Source organism: Meles meles, chromosome 5 (assembly GCF_922984935.1).
Source record: "Meles meles chromosome 5, mMelMel3.1 paternal haplotype, whole genome shotgun sequence".
Lineage (NCBI taxonomy): Eukaryota > Metazoa > Chordata > Mammalia > Carnivora > Mustelidae > Meles > Meles meles.
In genome coordinates, this window is record NC_060070.1 from 10,249,318 (window position 1) to 10,263,091 (window position 13,774).

At 47.6% G+C, this 13,774-nt stretch overlaps 1 protein-coding gene across 2 annotated transcripts in view; it reads right to left on the minus strand.

Annotated features, from left to right (window-relative positions):
• The window catches only part of ZDHHC14 (zinc finger DHHC-type palmitoyltransferase 14), a 265,916-nt gene that overhangs the window by 113,189 nt on the left and 138,953 nt on the right, over window positions 1-13,774 (minus strand). The gene's annotated exons all lie outside the window — the stretch shown is intronic.

The window sequence follows — 13,774 nt, forward strand, 5'->3', positions numbered from 1 at the left end:
CTAACCTGTGAGAAGCCGTCCCAAGGCCCTTCCCCCTCAATGGTGCGCTTCAGCGGGGGCCGGTAAGCTCTGGCTTGTGGTGAATGAATACCCACGACAGACTGTTACCTCATTGGATGCCAGAGGTAAAATTTTTCCGGGTAAAAATTAGAAATGTAGCATTATCAAAAAGGTAAAAGGGATATTTTTCTCTCCCTCCTTCCTTCTTTTCTTCCCTCCCTTTCCCCCTCCTTTTCTTCCTTCCCTCCTTCCTTCCTGAGAGAGGGATGCCTGGGTGGCTCAGTTGGTTAAATGTCTGCTTTCAGCTCAGGTCATGATCCTGGGGTCCTGGGATTGAGCCCCGCATCAGGCTCTCTGCTCAGTGGGGAGCCTGCTTCTCCCGATTCTCCCCATTCGTGCTCTCTGTTACTATCTCTGTTTCTCTCTCTTAAATAAATGAATAAAATCTTTAAAAGAGAGAGAGAGAGCAGTAGGGGCAGAGAGAGAGAGAGAGAATCCTGAGCAAACTCCACGCTCAGCATGGAGCCCGATGCAGGGCTCGATCCCATGACCGTGAGATCACAACTTGGGCCGAAATCAAGAGTCAGATGCTCAACCGACTGAGCCACCCAGGCGCCCCGAGAAAGAATGTTTTCAATTCTATTAGCAATCTTCTCAAATCTGTATGAAAAATAATGACTTGTGCTTTGGTCTTTATTGATGGGGTGGGGTAGTTGTCTGGGTGCTCTGTTACCCGAGCTCATACAGTCAGGGTATCTTGTCCTTAATTCCTACAATGTTGTTTTATCATCAAACAGATACTGACATCCCAGAATCAGTGCCGTCCTTACTTCAGCATTCCTACTTAGAGGACGGCTCACAGGTTTGAACGTGACATACAACCAGTTCCTTGGACAAAACTCCTTGGGCCACGTTAATTTCGGAAACATTTCAGAGAGGAAATCTGGATTTCATTACTGGGTAGCCAGGTCTCTCTGTTTCACTACGGGACATTTTTTGGGGCAGTTGGGGGGGGGGGGTGCGGGTGGGCAGGTGGAGATTAGCTTTACTTAAAAAGAAAAACAAAATAAAACATTAACAAGATGTGGCAAAGACATTAAAACCAGGTGGCCTTTGGAACAGAAAGTAAAGAATCTTTTCCCATATCAAAGCAGTTCAAGTCATCTTTTAATTTTTCACCTGTAAATGGGTACATATACAGGAAAACAAAAAAAAAATTCTGTTATGTGGCTCATGACTCCGACACAACACAGCCTACATTTGATGTTTGCATCCTGTCCTGTACGTGTGGACGCGTAAACACCAGAATCACTATTCTTTACAGAGAAACGAGGCCCACCGTGGAAGTCCATACAGGAGGGGGGAGATAGCCTTGGGTCTGTGACGCTATACACCAACAAAAGACGTTTCTGTGTTTTGGAAATCACAAAGTGAACCTATTATTTTACATTCCAGAACCCTGATTGCAATGCATTTCGGTAATGGATAGTTAGGGCAAATGATCATAAAATGAAATAATCTGAGCCAATGACTCACATGTCTGAAATAATGACAGAGTAGCCTTGTGAGGAAGGGAGGTCATGAGGGTTGTGATAAAAATGATCTTTTCCTTTTCATATGAGTCACTGTAAAGTAAGTGTAGTCTTCATTTATAGGCAGGGACATAAACACCATTAATTGTATGATTTGTTCCTTAATCACATACTTAGCAGTAAATGGACCACCACAGGGCAAAGATAAGCACATTACCTAGAGACAAATAGAGGAAAAAAGTGGAGTCAGAAATAACATCCGCTCACAATTCTAGAATGGGGGGAAAAGTGATGATTTCATTAAACCCTAAAGACTATCATTTCCCTGTAAGAGAACTCCAGGTCTGGAAAGCCCCCTACTTGCTCATTGCACATAAGGGTGAATCTGCCAATATGATCTGGAAGGAGGGAGTTTTTTTAAAAAAGGATTTTATTCAGGGGCGCCTGGGTGGCTCAGTCGTTAAGCGTCTGCCTTCAGCTCAGGTCATGATCCCAGGGTCCTGGGATCGAGCCCCACACTGGGATTCCTGCTCAGGGGAACCTGCTTCTCCCTCTCCCACTCCCCCTGCTTGTGTTCCCTCTCTTGCTGTGTGTCTCTCTCTGTCAAAAAAGTGAATAAAATCTTAAAAAAAAAAAAGATTTTATTCAATTATTTGACAGCAAGAGAGAGAGAGAGCGCGCGCATAAGTGCACAAGCAGGGGGAGAGGCAGAGGGAGAAGCAGGTTCCCCTGAGCGGGAATCCCAGTGTGGGGCTCGATCCCAGGACCCTGGGATCATGACCTGAGCCGAAGGCAGATGTTTAACCGACTGAGCCATCCCGGCGTCCCTGGAAGGAGAGAATTTAAATAAACAAATCCAGGGACAACGGGGGTGCACATAACAAGAGAAAACTGGAAGGGAAAGCTCAAAGCCAGAGAGAAAGGCTGGGAGAGGGGAGAAATCCACACACCCATTTGTCAACTGTAAACGTGGCTCACAGTGTCATCAGAGTCCCCGCAGGCTCATTTTGACATCTGTCTACTTTCTTATCTGAGAACTGAAGCTTTCAGGCTTTCTGGGGGGTCAGAGGCAGGTGAAACCCAGAGACAAGGAGAGGACAGTCCCTGAGGAACCCGCTGCCTCCTCCCCACAGGCCTCCCAGCTGGGTGTGGTCTCTGCCCGGATGTCCCCAGATAGCACCGTCTTCCCTAGAGCCTCTACAGCTCCTTGGTGATAAAATCTGTTTCATGATTCTAAAAGGGCCTCCCCGGGCACCCCAAGAGGTCCAATTATAGACCCAGAACCTGGGACTCTGTAGGTAAAAATGCAGGTTTCAATGCACAGGGTATAAGCAGCCCGTCACCTGCGCCTCTGTTGAGAAGGTACAAGAGCTTGTCCAGAGAACGGTGGCATTTCGAAGTTTCTGCCGAGTGGTTATGAATTTGATTTAAAATTCCAGGAAGTCGAAGGCTTCGGCCTAGTGTGTGAACCACAGGGAGGAAAGCCAGGATTTCTCTGCCCTAAAGACCGGCTCTTTCATGACCTACGTGATTACTTAGGCATGGCAACCATACACCCCAGTTTTCCGTTAGAGTCCTAACTCAGATGACCTGTCATTTTCGGGCAGAGTATGGCCACTGAAGCACCAGGCCATGGTAACGCCGTAGCCGTGCTTCCTGTGCGTCCTAGGCCAGAAGAAATGACAGGACCAGAGAGGTCCCTGCAGGGAGCTGTCTGCCCCGGGGATGTGCTGAGAGCCACGGTGGGACGCGGGAGGACAGTCAGCCTCCCCCCTGGCCCTACCCAGAATGCGAGTGTGGCTGCTCAGATCCTGGGAGTTTCCAAACTTTCTTAATTAAACATGGCTTATTTTTGCAGTGGAAAATAGATGATTAAAAACAAATGCATAAATTCTCCTTGAACTGAAAAAAAAGGGGGCATTGTCAAATATTCAAAAATGTCTCTGCTGTCAATAAAAAAAACTCCAAATATCTATAAAGAAGATGCTTGACAATAATGCATATTCACAGTTAGAGCAAAACGTCAAACAGCTAAAGCCCCTGATTTCTGCAGGTACATCTAACGAGGCTGGTGTGGTACGAGGTACAGGGTAGCATCTATTTAAAGATACAAAAGCCGAGGGGCGCCTGGGTGGCTCAGTGGGTTGGAGCCTCTGCCTTTTGCTCAGGTCATGATCTCAGGGTCCTGGGATCAAGCCCCGCATCGGGCTCTCTGCTCCGCAGGGAGCCTGCTTCCTCCTCTCTCTCTGCCTGCCTCTCTGCCTGGTTGTGATTTCTCTCTGTTAAATAAATAAAATATTAAAAAAAAAAAGATACAAAAGCTGAGTCACCTCCCATCTCTGCTCTGTACAGATTCTCACAGGCATGTGACAGGAGAAAGTTCTCCTTTTCTTGCCCTCATGGGTTTCCACCTTAAACTGAACGTTTATGTATCAACAGCAGGGACAACTATGCCCTGGTCTTCCTATATCACAGTGAGAAACAAAACCAAACCCAACAGACAGCTGAGAAGGAGGCTGGAGGTGTAGACCTACGTGTGCCAGGACACGGGCGCCATCATGGCCCGGTGAGTCCTCTGGGGATCTGGGATCCTGGACTCATTGTCGTGTACCTCTTCCTATTGTTGGGTTGGGGCTGGGTCCGAGGAGGGCAGGACGGGGAAAGAGGCCTTCTGGAATGAGAAGGGATGAAACTTCTCAAACGCTGGCCATGTTCATGGAGTTGAACCCAAATGGCGGAAGGCTCTGTTAGAAGCATCATGGCTGAATGGACCGTTCCACACAGAGACATTTTCAACTGAACACAAATTAGTGTAATCATTATATGTCCAGAAGAACCTTTTCTGACATGAAAATTCTCTGCCTTGTTTTAGACTGCACAGTGGACATCAATGGGCCTCGTCTTCTGTCCCAAGACACTGGGGGGCATCGGGATCTCTGCTGGGAAGTGGCCCCACGATGCCTGCTGGTACCACTCAGCATATAATTGTTGTTTATGTGGTCTGTCCTCTCCTGCCTCCTGCTAGCCCTTGTCCACCGCAACCCCACCTCGGGGTAAGTGAAATCAGGAAGCACAGCACCGAGGCCGCTGCCACAGTGTGGCCCCAACCCCCATGACACTGGGCGACGGCCTTTCCTTCCAGACTCTAGAAGCCACTGCTACAGGAAAGTGGACTTGAGTGTTATGAAGACCACCTCAGAACCATAACAATTCGGCCTTTGTGTGAGTTTCAGGAAGTTTCTACAGATGGAGAGCAAGTCCTGTGGATACTGTGGGGACATCCTATGTCACCTTCTTTCATCCAATCGCTCCTCACACTTGCAGTGAGCCCGTACTACATGCCAACACATGAGGCCAAATGCCAGGGATACAAGAAAATCAAGACCAGATCCTTGCTCTCAAGGGGCTCACCTCCTGGCAGAAGAGACAGAACCCCAGATCAGGTAACTACACACACAAGAGCAAGTCTGGTGACAGCGGTACAGAGTACGCAGGGGGAACGCTGAAAGGGACCAGAGGACCTGGGCCGCGATAGGATTGGTGAAGGCTATCTGGAGTGGGTATTGACAGCTAAGCAAAGGTTAGAATAGCATCTACAAGACCTTGGAGCCACAGAACGCCCCGTTGTGTTCACTGTATCCCGGCCTTCTGTGGTCGACCGCCAAGCAACAAGGTGGGGCCTTCTCAGATCTACTTGGATTGGACTCCCCTGCAGGGACAAGTCCAGCAGGAAGGGGCCTTTGCAGGCCACTGGGTCACTCCTCTATCCCCAGTACCCCAGACACTTCCCACCACAGGGCAGGAACTCCGCAAATATTTGCCAAATTGAGCTTAACGGAATCATCAGAGCAGACCTGTGAGCTCGAGGTCCACACTGTGGCTGGTGAGCTGCAAAGCGAGGTGTCGCAAAGAGTTTAATGTTCATGGATTCATGGAGTTCAATGTTAAGGAAACCATGCGTGAAGATGAGCAGACCCCCATCTCGGTATATTCCCTACTTCTGCCGACAGCTCTCTCCTACCCTGCTCACGCTCTGCTCACCCAGACGTCACGGTTAATTTTCTCCTATTCCTGGGGGGAAGGGAGAAGGAGGGCCACATGCTTCCTTTTGCAGAAGAATTACCAAGCAAATTTCCTTTATAGTATTTCTCTAAGATCAAGGAGAGAAGATTTGGTTTTTAACATACCCATCCTCATAAACGTCTCAGAAGTAAGACAATGGAGGATAAATACAGTTGAGAAAGTGCTGATCTTGGGACAGAGAATGCACGTGACTTTGGATGGCGAAGCAACTTCACTCATGAACTTACAGAACGATGTTGTTGTCAATAGTAGACACCATTGTTTGAAAAAGAGTACAGGACACTTTCTCAAAATGGAAATACGGTGTTTCTGAGTGGAGAAGAAAAAGCCTACACATGTATTTAAGGAAAGAAGTTCTATTTCCCAAAAAGAGAGAAATAACAACAAAGCAAGGTGAGCAAATTCACAAGCCTGTGAATATTTTGACACCAAATGGAAGCCCATTGGGGAAGGACAGTTTCAGGAGGACATATTTGGTAGAAATAAAAACAAAATGAAATTTAAAATGGACAAAATGCAATTTACCAAGAGTTTTTGGATACTGGGTTTCTGCTGGGGGCTGCAGATTAATTTTTCCCTTGTCTAAAGGGACAGCACTTAGTGTTCACGAACAGACGATTTCTTTGCTCCCCCCTAAACACTGCCCAGGCTCCTGATTATTCTACTGTATAAAGTGCTTTTACACTAAAAAAAAATGGTGAGGGCTTCTCTCTTCCCTGATGGTGGGGAAGACTCCTACCATGTAATTATCCAGCCCATTAGAAGGCGAGGTCAGGTCAGACAGATACAGAGGGGAAGTCCGCCCTTGCAAGGCACACAGATGTGGTCACACTGTTTTTAAAGGAACAGTCAGCTAGACAGGGAGACTGCAGGGAGAGGATGGAAGTTTCCAGTTTTTGATCGAGAGCCTACATTTCAAACAGTCTCACATATCGTATTTCATGAACTCTCTATGAAAAGTCTATGACCTTGGCATTTTACAGATGAGGAAAGTAAGTCACAAGAGGTTCACAGAATTGACTGAAGATGTCCAGCCCATAAATTTCAGACCAAGAATTCGTATCAATGTGGCCATCTTCAAAGCCCACATGCCCAGGGCACATTCTCTCAATCACACCACCACGAGGTCTACATTTCTTTTTTTTTAAAATAAATCGAAGAATAATTGACATACAATATTGTATTGGTTTCTGGTGTAAAACAGTATGATTTGATATTTATCTATATTTCAAAATGATCACTACAATAAGTCTAGTTACCTTCGGTCACCAAAGTTGTTGCAATATTATTGACTGTGTTCCCTATGCTGCACATCACATCACTTGTCTTCTTTATTTTATAACTGGAAGATGGTACCTCGTAATCCCTTTCATCTATTTCACCCATCCCCCCACCCAACCCTACTGCCTCCCCGCCCTGGCTACTTCCAGTTCTGATCTGCACCCTCTACGCCTTCTTAGTAAGATACAGTAACTATTGTACCTTCTTATCATGGTCTCAATTACCCTGATCATGTGCAATTAAGAATGCCTAGAAAACCTGAAGCTTGATTCCGCTGGCAGGTGCCTTGCCCCGTTTGGAGAGAGGAGAGGCCCAGGTCATGAGAGACAGCACCTCCCAATGATGGATCACCAGCAGATGGATAGGAAAAGAAACAATTCACAGACCTGCCAAAAAGACAGCTGAGCCCAGGATCCTGCGCTATGATCACCGGCTGGAGCCCCGAACCGTGGGGTGAAGAGGGCCACTGTGAGGGGTCTGACAGCCAGAGCCACTAACGCGTGTGACACGGGGAAGGGGTGCATCCATATTTCGGTTTCTGCGCCTCCAAGGACACACAGATCTTTAACTGCTTAGGGCGCCCCCCTAAGCTTCAGGGAAGACTAATGAGGGAGAGCACCTTAGTGCTCCAAGGTCAAGAACACTGCTCTTGGGCTCTGCTTCTCAGTTCCATTGATACGTAACCAGCTCCATAATCTCTGCCTAGAAGAGTGCTTGTATCCCCAGAGTCCCTATGAATGGTGAAAACACCCCTGCTATTTCGACTTGTGCCATACACACCCAGCCCTGGTTCGTCCTGCCTCAGTACTGGGGGATTCTGAGGGTTACAGTGCTAAAGCAAAACTCTCATTTATGAGAAAAAGTGAAGCTTCCTAAAATTCCCAGGCTATGCCCAAGGGGTAACTTGCTTCTCCTGAGAAGAGGATGGGATACAGAAAGCCCAAAGCCCTCACTTCCCAGAAGCCAGAGTGGAACTGAGTCTACGGCTCTGATTTAGACTTCTGTCAAGCAGGCGAGACAATGAACCTCAGGTGAGAACAGGTGGAAGGTGCCAGGTATCACCCAGGAGCCTGGGTATCCTCACTAGATAGTACTGAGTACAGTACTTTACAGTACTGAGTATAGTACTTTACAGTACTGAGTACAGTACTGAGTACAGCAATAGACTTTTTAATGAAACTCTTTGAACCCACTGGAAAAAAACCTGAAAAATATACTGACCAATTAATGCCTCAGTCACCCCATTCAACCCCTTGTTCTTTTCCAAGTGTGTTCTTCTGTGGCTCAACTTTCATGCTCTTTCTTTCCAGCTGTGCACTTCCGAGATAAGGATCTTCTCAGTTCATTTTTAAATAGAACGGGTTCCTAAGGACAGCCCAGTCGCAAACAGGACTCTTAATTTCTTAAAAGGGGAGGTCAAAAGCTAAATAGTGTTCAGTAGTTCTAGAGAAAATCACAGAAATAACCTTAGAGCATATGATGGGAAGACATCTGGGAAAAGCATATTTAATGAGAGCTCAACAACACGGGTTTAGGCAAAGGAAGTCATGCTTGGCTATCCGGATGGAATTTTTGGAAGGTGTTACTGTCATGAAAAGCACAATAAATTAAATCACTGCCACACATTCCTTGAATTTTGCTGAGCAGATGGCAAAGCTGGAGAACCAACCAGGAAGCTGGAGAATGACCCAGAAGACTGGGGGAGAGATCAGAAAGCGTCTCCCATGGAACCGAGTCCTCATTCATCCGGGGCTTGAGCTAGGCATCATCCACTTGGTTGAAACAGTCGGTAGGATTAACAAAGTCCAAAGAACTGCCAAGTCTGGAGGGTGACCTTTTACATTTCCAGGGACAACTACCTGAGAGGGCAGTCACGTGACTGCCAAGGAAAACCACTTCATGTCTTAAGCACTTGTGAGACTCTATGATGTCAAGAAGCAGAGGTCCACCCAGCTGGCCCCTGATGCTCTAGCTGTGTCTGTGGGTTCAGTGACAAAATCTTGTGGCTACAAGGCTCATTCTGGACAGTTCTCGAGGAAGACTTGTTCAAGCAGAAGTTTCCATCAGTTTGGGTTTCCCCTGCCTTCTTCCCCTTCTTGCCTGTGTGTCTGCTGTTGCCCTGAGCAAGAGGACAGGACTTTGATGTTGTCTATATATAACAGCGAGCTTCGCAAAACCGTTTTTTCAAAGAGAAGAGTTATTGGATAGGACATCTTGGTCGGAACTTAGGAGAATGGGTAAACTGGACGAGGAGTATGAATCAGTGCTGTTTTACAAGCGAGCTGAGAAGTCGGTCTCTCCTTAAGGGGAGCCGTAAGTCTGGAAGGGAGCGGGGGCTCTGAGGGAGCCAGGCCCATCCATGGGAACCTGTTCTCAGGTGGTCCGGAAGAGACCAAGCCTTACCTTCAGCCATGTCTTAATCTGGAGGTTACGGGCTTCCCAGTCTACTAGGAGAAGATCCATGGGTTCTTAAAGGGATTTGTGACCCCCAAAGTATTTCAAATTACTAGGGATATATGAACCCATGTACCTACACAGAAGTACATTTCTGCACTGCTAAAAATGCTTCCCAAGTGTCTCTGTGTTGCCCAGCCACCATTCATCCCCCCTGCCCCCTCCCCATACCCCACAGACCTCTCCATGAGCCAGGAAATAAAGCTAATGTCTGCCCATGTTATAGGCCTCCAAGTCCTTGCTCCGGCAGTTGGTAAATAACATGGTTATCAGCTCTGCCCACAGGTCTGAAGAGTGGAACCAGCCTGCCCAACTGACACTCGGGCATGTACATCGGTCCAGCGGAAGATGGGTTCACAAATTCTGAAGTAGGGAGGAGACACGGGGGCCACTTCAAGGTTGGTGCCAATATGGGGACAAGCAGTGAAGCTCCTTCCTCATTCACAAAGCCAAAGGCGGGCAAGATGCCTGAATGATAAAATACTTCACCCTTGGCAAATGCCTGCGTGTGAAGAAGGTTCTAGAAGAGACTGAGGGGGGGTACCATCTTATCCCTAGCCTTGTCTGGAGTCTGAGAACTTCACCCGGACAAGACCAAGTAGACTGACAGTTAAGATAAGAATCTGATTCGCTTTTACCCCAGAATCTGAGGACTGGGTCCGCAGGGCCATGTGACAAGTTGCATGGTATGCGGGAAGGCCGTAGGCACTGGAATCAGAACAAGTGGCTTCAAACCTTAAATCTGGCACTTAGTCTATGAACTTGAGGAAGTTACTCATTCTTGCTGAGTCTTCATTTCCACTTGTTTGAGCTGGAACAATTGTAAATTACAGGTACTGACAAGCTGGCTTGAGAGCTGGCGGGTTACTGTTTGGAAGACCTTCCACAAAGGCCTGGGTATATACTGTGTGCTCCGGTAATAGTATTCCTTTCCTCCTACAGGAGCTAGTCTGGCGCTTGTGTGGATTTCTGGTAATTTTCCGCACTTCCTTGTCGTTCCCGGTTTTAGCCTGGTCCAGTGGCCTCTCTGTGGTTTAAAGTTAAAGCCCATGAGATCGTGCATTTGTTTCAGAGGCCAGAGAGTTGGGAAGAAGTGTGGCTTCAAAGCTCGGAGAAAAACTCAAGAAGTGACTGGAAGCCACTGGAAAAGAGGGTAAGTGAGCAGTCTGTGAAAGAGAAGTATGGTGGGGAACGGAGGGTGAAACCAGGAACTGGCTCTGTGATTCGCTGGCAGCGAACATGGGTCCCCCATGGCCACCAAACAGCAGTGGGACCAAAGGAGGCTCGTCTGTCATGCCGCTGGATGCCCCAAATCGTTCAATTGAAACACCGTGGAAAGAAGTCCTTTCACAGGATGGTGGGCAGCCTACCGGATAGCTCTGGCGATCCCTGCCTCCTGGTGTTCAGACCCGCCTGGAGTGGAGGCTGGCCTTGGTGACTTCCGGAAAATGGCCACAGAAGAGATGGGTTCTCACTTCCAAGATTAGGTCACAAAAAAGATGGCGACTTCCCTCTTGCTCACTTTCTCGCTCTCTTGGGGGGAGGCCTGGCTGGTGTCTCACTGTGAACAGTCTATGGAGAGGCTCTCGGGTCAAGGCTCACAAAGGCGGCCACTGGCCAACAGGCCCAGGAGTGAACCTAGAAGCTGGTCTGCCCCCAGTTGAGCCCTGAGATGACCACAACCTGGCGGGACACCCGAGCCAGAGGCCACAGCTAAGCTGTGTGGGATTTCTGACCCAGACGCTACGAGACAATAAATGTTTGTTGTTCTAAGTTAGAAAATTGTGGGGTAATAGTTAAACAGCAACAGCTCACTCACACACACAGGGCTCCATCAGGCACAAACTACATTTGGAAATTACATTCGCCGAATAAAATGGAATATTCTTCTTCCTAGAGTGACTAGAACAGAATCACTTAATGGAATAAGTCCTGAAATCCTTCCGACCTGAGATTTTGTCTGACTGGCTGAGTGGCATTCTGGACTCCCTCGCCATGTGGGGAAAAAATTGCAGTGCTACAGGTCACCAAACATCTTGTTTCCTCCCCATTTTAGTTCCATCTTTTATACAAAATTGTAAGGGATACACATTTACCCATGAGTCTTTGTTTCTTAATGGGTTCAAAGAATATTCTTTCTGGAATCTGACTATGCCAACTTTTGTGCCCCCGTAGTTTGACCGACCTGTGAGAGGCATAAAATTTAAAGTCAGAAGTCTTCTTGGTGGGTCTGCATAGCCACTGACCGGACATTTCTGGTATCCCTGGTCCCAGCCTCCTGCAAGAACCCCCACAGGGATACCACAAGAAGCACAAGAATGTCAAAGGCTGTGAAGACTAGAGAGAAGAGGACACCACAGGCCAAAGTCCAGGGGGGTCCATTAACATACCGTGGATGGGGACAAGCTGAGAAAGGCATTTTTAGATCACACGTCACTTATGACATAAACCATGAAACAAAACAAAGCAGATGCCCCCCGCCCAAATGGCAGTGAAAGACCTTAACACAGAAGAAATGAAGACGGCATCAATCTCGCTAGTAACAGAAGAAAGGCAAATTGAAAATACCATTTGTAGGTTCATATTGACCAACGCTCCCAAGGCTCGAGAGAGAAAGAGAGAGAGAGAGACTGGGAGAAGGCGGGGAGAACTGTCCCCGCCGTCTGCTCCTGGAAGGACAGACAGCAGGGCAGCAGTCCCGCCAGCGGCCAGTGCCCGATGGTGTAAGGCCTCAGCTCTTTTAAACCTGGTCTGTCTGGAGAGAAGGAAGCGGGTGGAGGGAGGAAAGGAAAGGAAAGGAAATGGAAAGGAAGAAAAGAAAAACAGAATTTACAGTGAGCAAATTTCTAAAAATCATTAAAAATTACTTTTAAATAACTTCTCAAATGATTAAAAAATAAAAAAAGATTAAAAACGGTTTTCAGGAGCGTCTGGGTGACTCAGTCGGTTAAGTGTCTGACTCCTGGTTTCCGCTCAAGATCTCAGGCTTGTGATCTCAGGGTCAGGAGATCGAGCCCCCAAAGCGGGCTCCTGCTCAGCAGGGGGTCAGCTTGAGATTCTCTCCCTCTGCTCCTTCCCCCACCATGCTCGCTCACACACACTCTCTCTCTCTCTAATAAGTAAATAAATCTTTAAAAAAAAAATAGGTTTGGTAACTTTGGGGGACCTGAAAAGAAATAATTTCCTTAAAATCCAGACCACTAGGAAGTAGACTCCTGGGTCTCCTTTCCTACGCCCGCGCTTTGTGTGCCAGTTACCTCCCCAAGACCTCAGCGGCAGGAAATGGGGGAGGGAAGCCGACAGGCCCATGAACAAGACGACACCCCCACACTTCATGGAAGAGTCAGTGTGAAAGCCAGTGACACGCTGTCAGATCCATTCCTGTCTGTGACTCAGATTTACGAGCTTCTCACTAATGTCCGAATTTAATTTGAGAGGGTGCATCGAGTCTAAACTCTAATTATGTGATGGCGGAATTTCCCCTTTTTTGCTGTGAAAGCCATTTTTATCTGTTTGGCTTCTGACATAACATCTGCATTTATAAAGCCTGGCAGGAACCGGCTGCGTGGATAGGCCCAGGGGCCCGAAACAAAGCCCACACCCAATCTTCCAACAACCCCGTGGTAGCTGTTGGACCAGAGGAGCACACAGAGCTGCTTAAGCAACCTGGCAAAGGTCATCCAAGTAGTGAGTGTAAAGGGAAAATCTCGGACCCCTTCAGGCCAGAGTTGGGTATCTTGGTGCAGCCCGGCTTTGTGGCTTTTAAAACACAATTTATTACAGGTTCATCAGGTTAATTCAGACAACCATCTCAGGCTGCCCCTTTATTCTGGGGCCTTACGCTCCTCCCTGTGGTTTGGGAGGCTTGAGGCCATCAACCCTCAATGAAAGAATCAAAGCTGCTCCTTGTGCTGCAGGTAGGGGAGAGCTGTGGCTGGGGGTCCTCAGGCCCAGCCAAGAATTTCAGGGTCAGCACCTTCCCTGCCCTGCTTCTCCTGAGCATTGTCCTCCCAGGAAACAGACAGGCCTCTCTCGATCCCTAAGTAGCCCCTTGCTCTAAAACTAAGGTTCAGTGTGGAAAATGCAGGAGTGCCTTACTCAAGGCTGACCTCCAGAATTTTCTGAGCGAAATTACATCATGGACACTGAGTCGGAGTTCAGAGTTAGCTAATATGTCAGACTCCAAACTATAACGCAAAGCAAAGATCTGACTCACTTGTGTGGACTCCTGACATTACCTACCTGGGTCCCTATTCCGTCATCTGTCAATGAAGTTGGATTAAATCCCCAAATGAGCCTTTCATCTCGAACGTTCCATGGTTTTAAATACGTATCTGCACGTACATTTCATCCCCCCCCACAACCGACATACTGGCAGAGTGCAGTTACATTTTATGTGATTTCAATTTCAATGAAGCTTTATC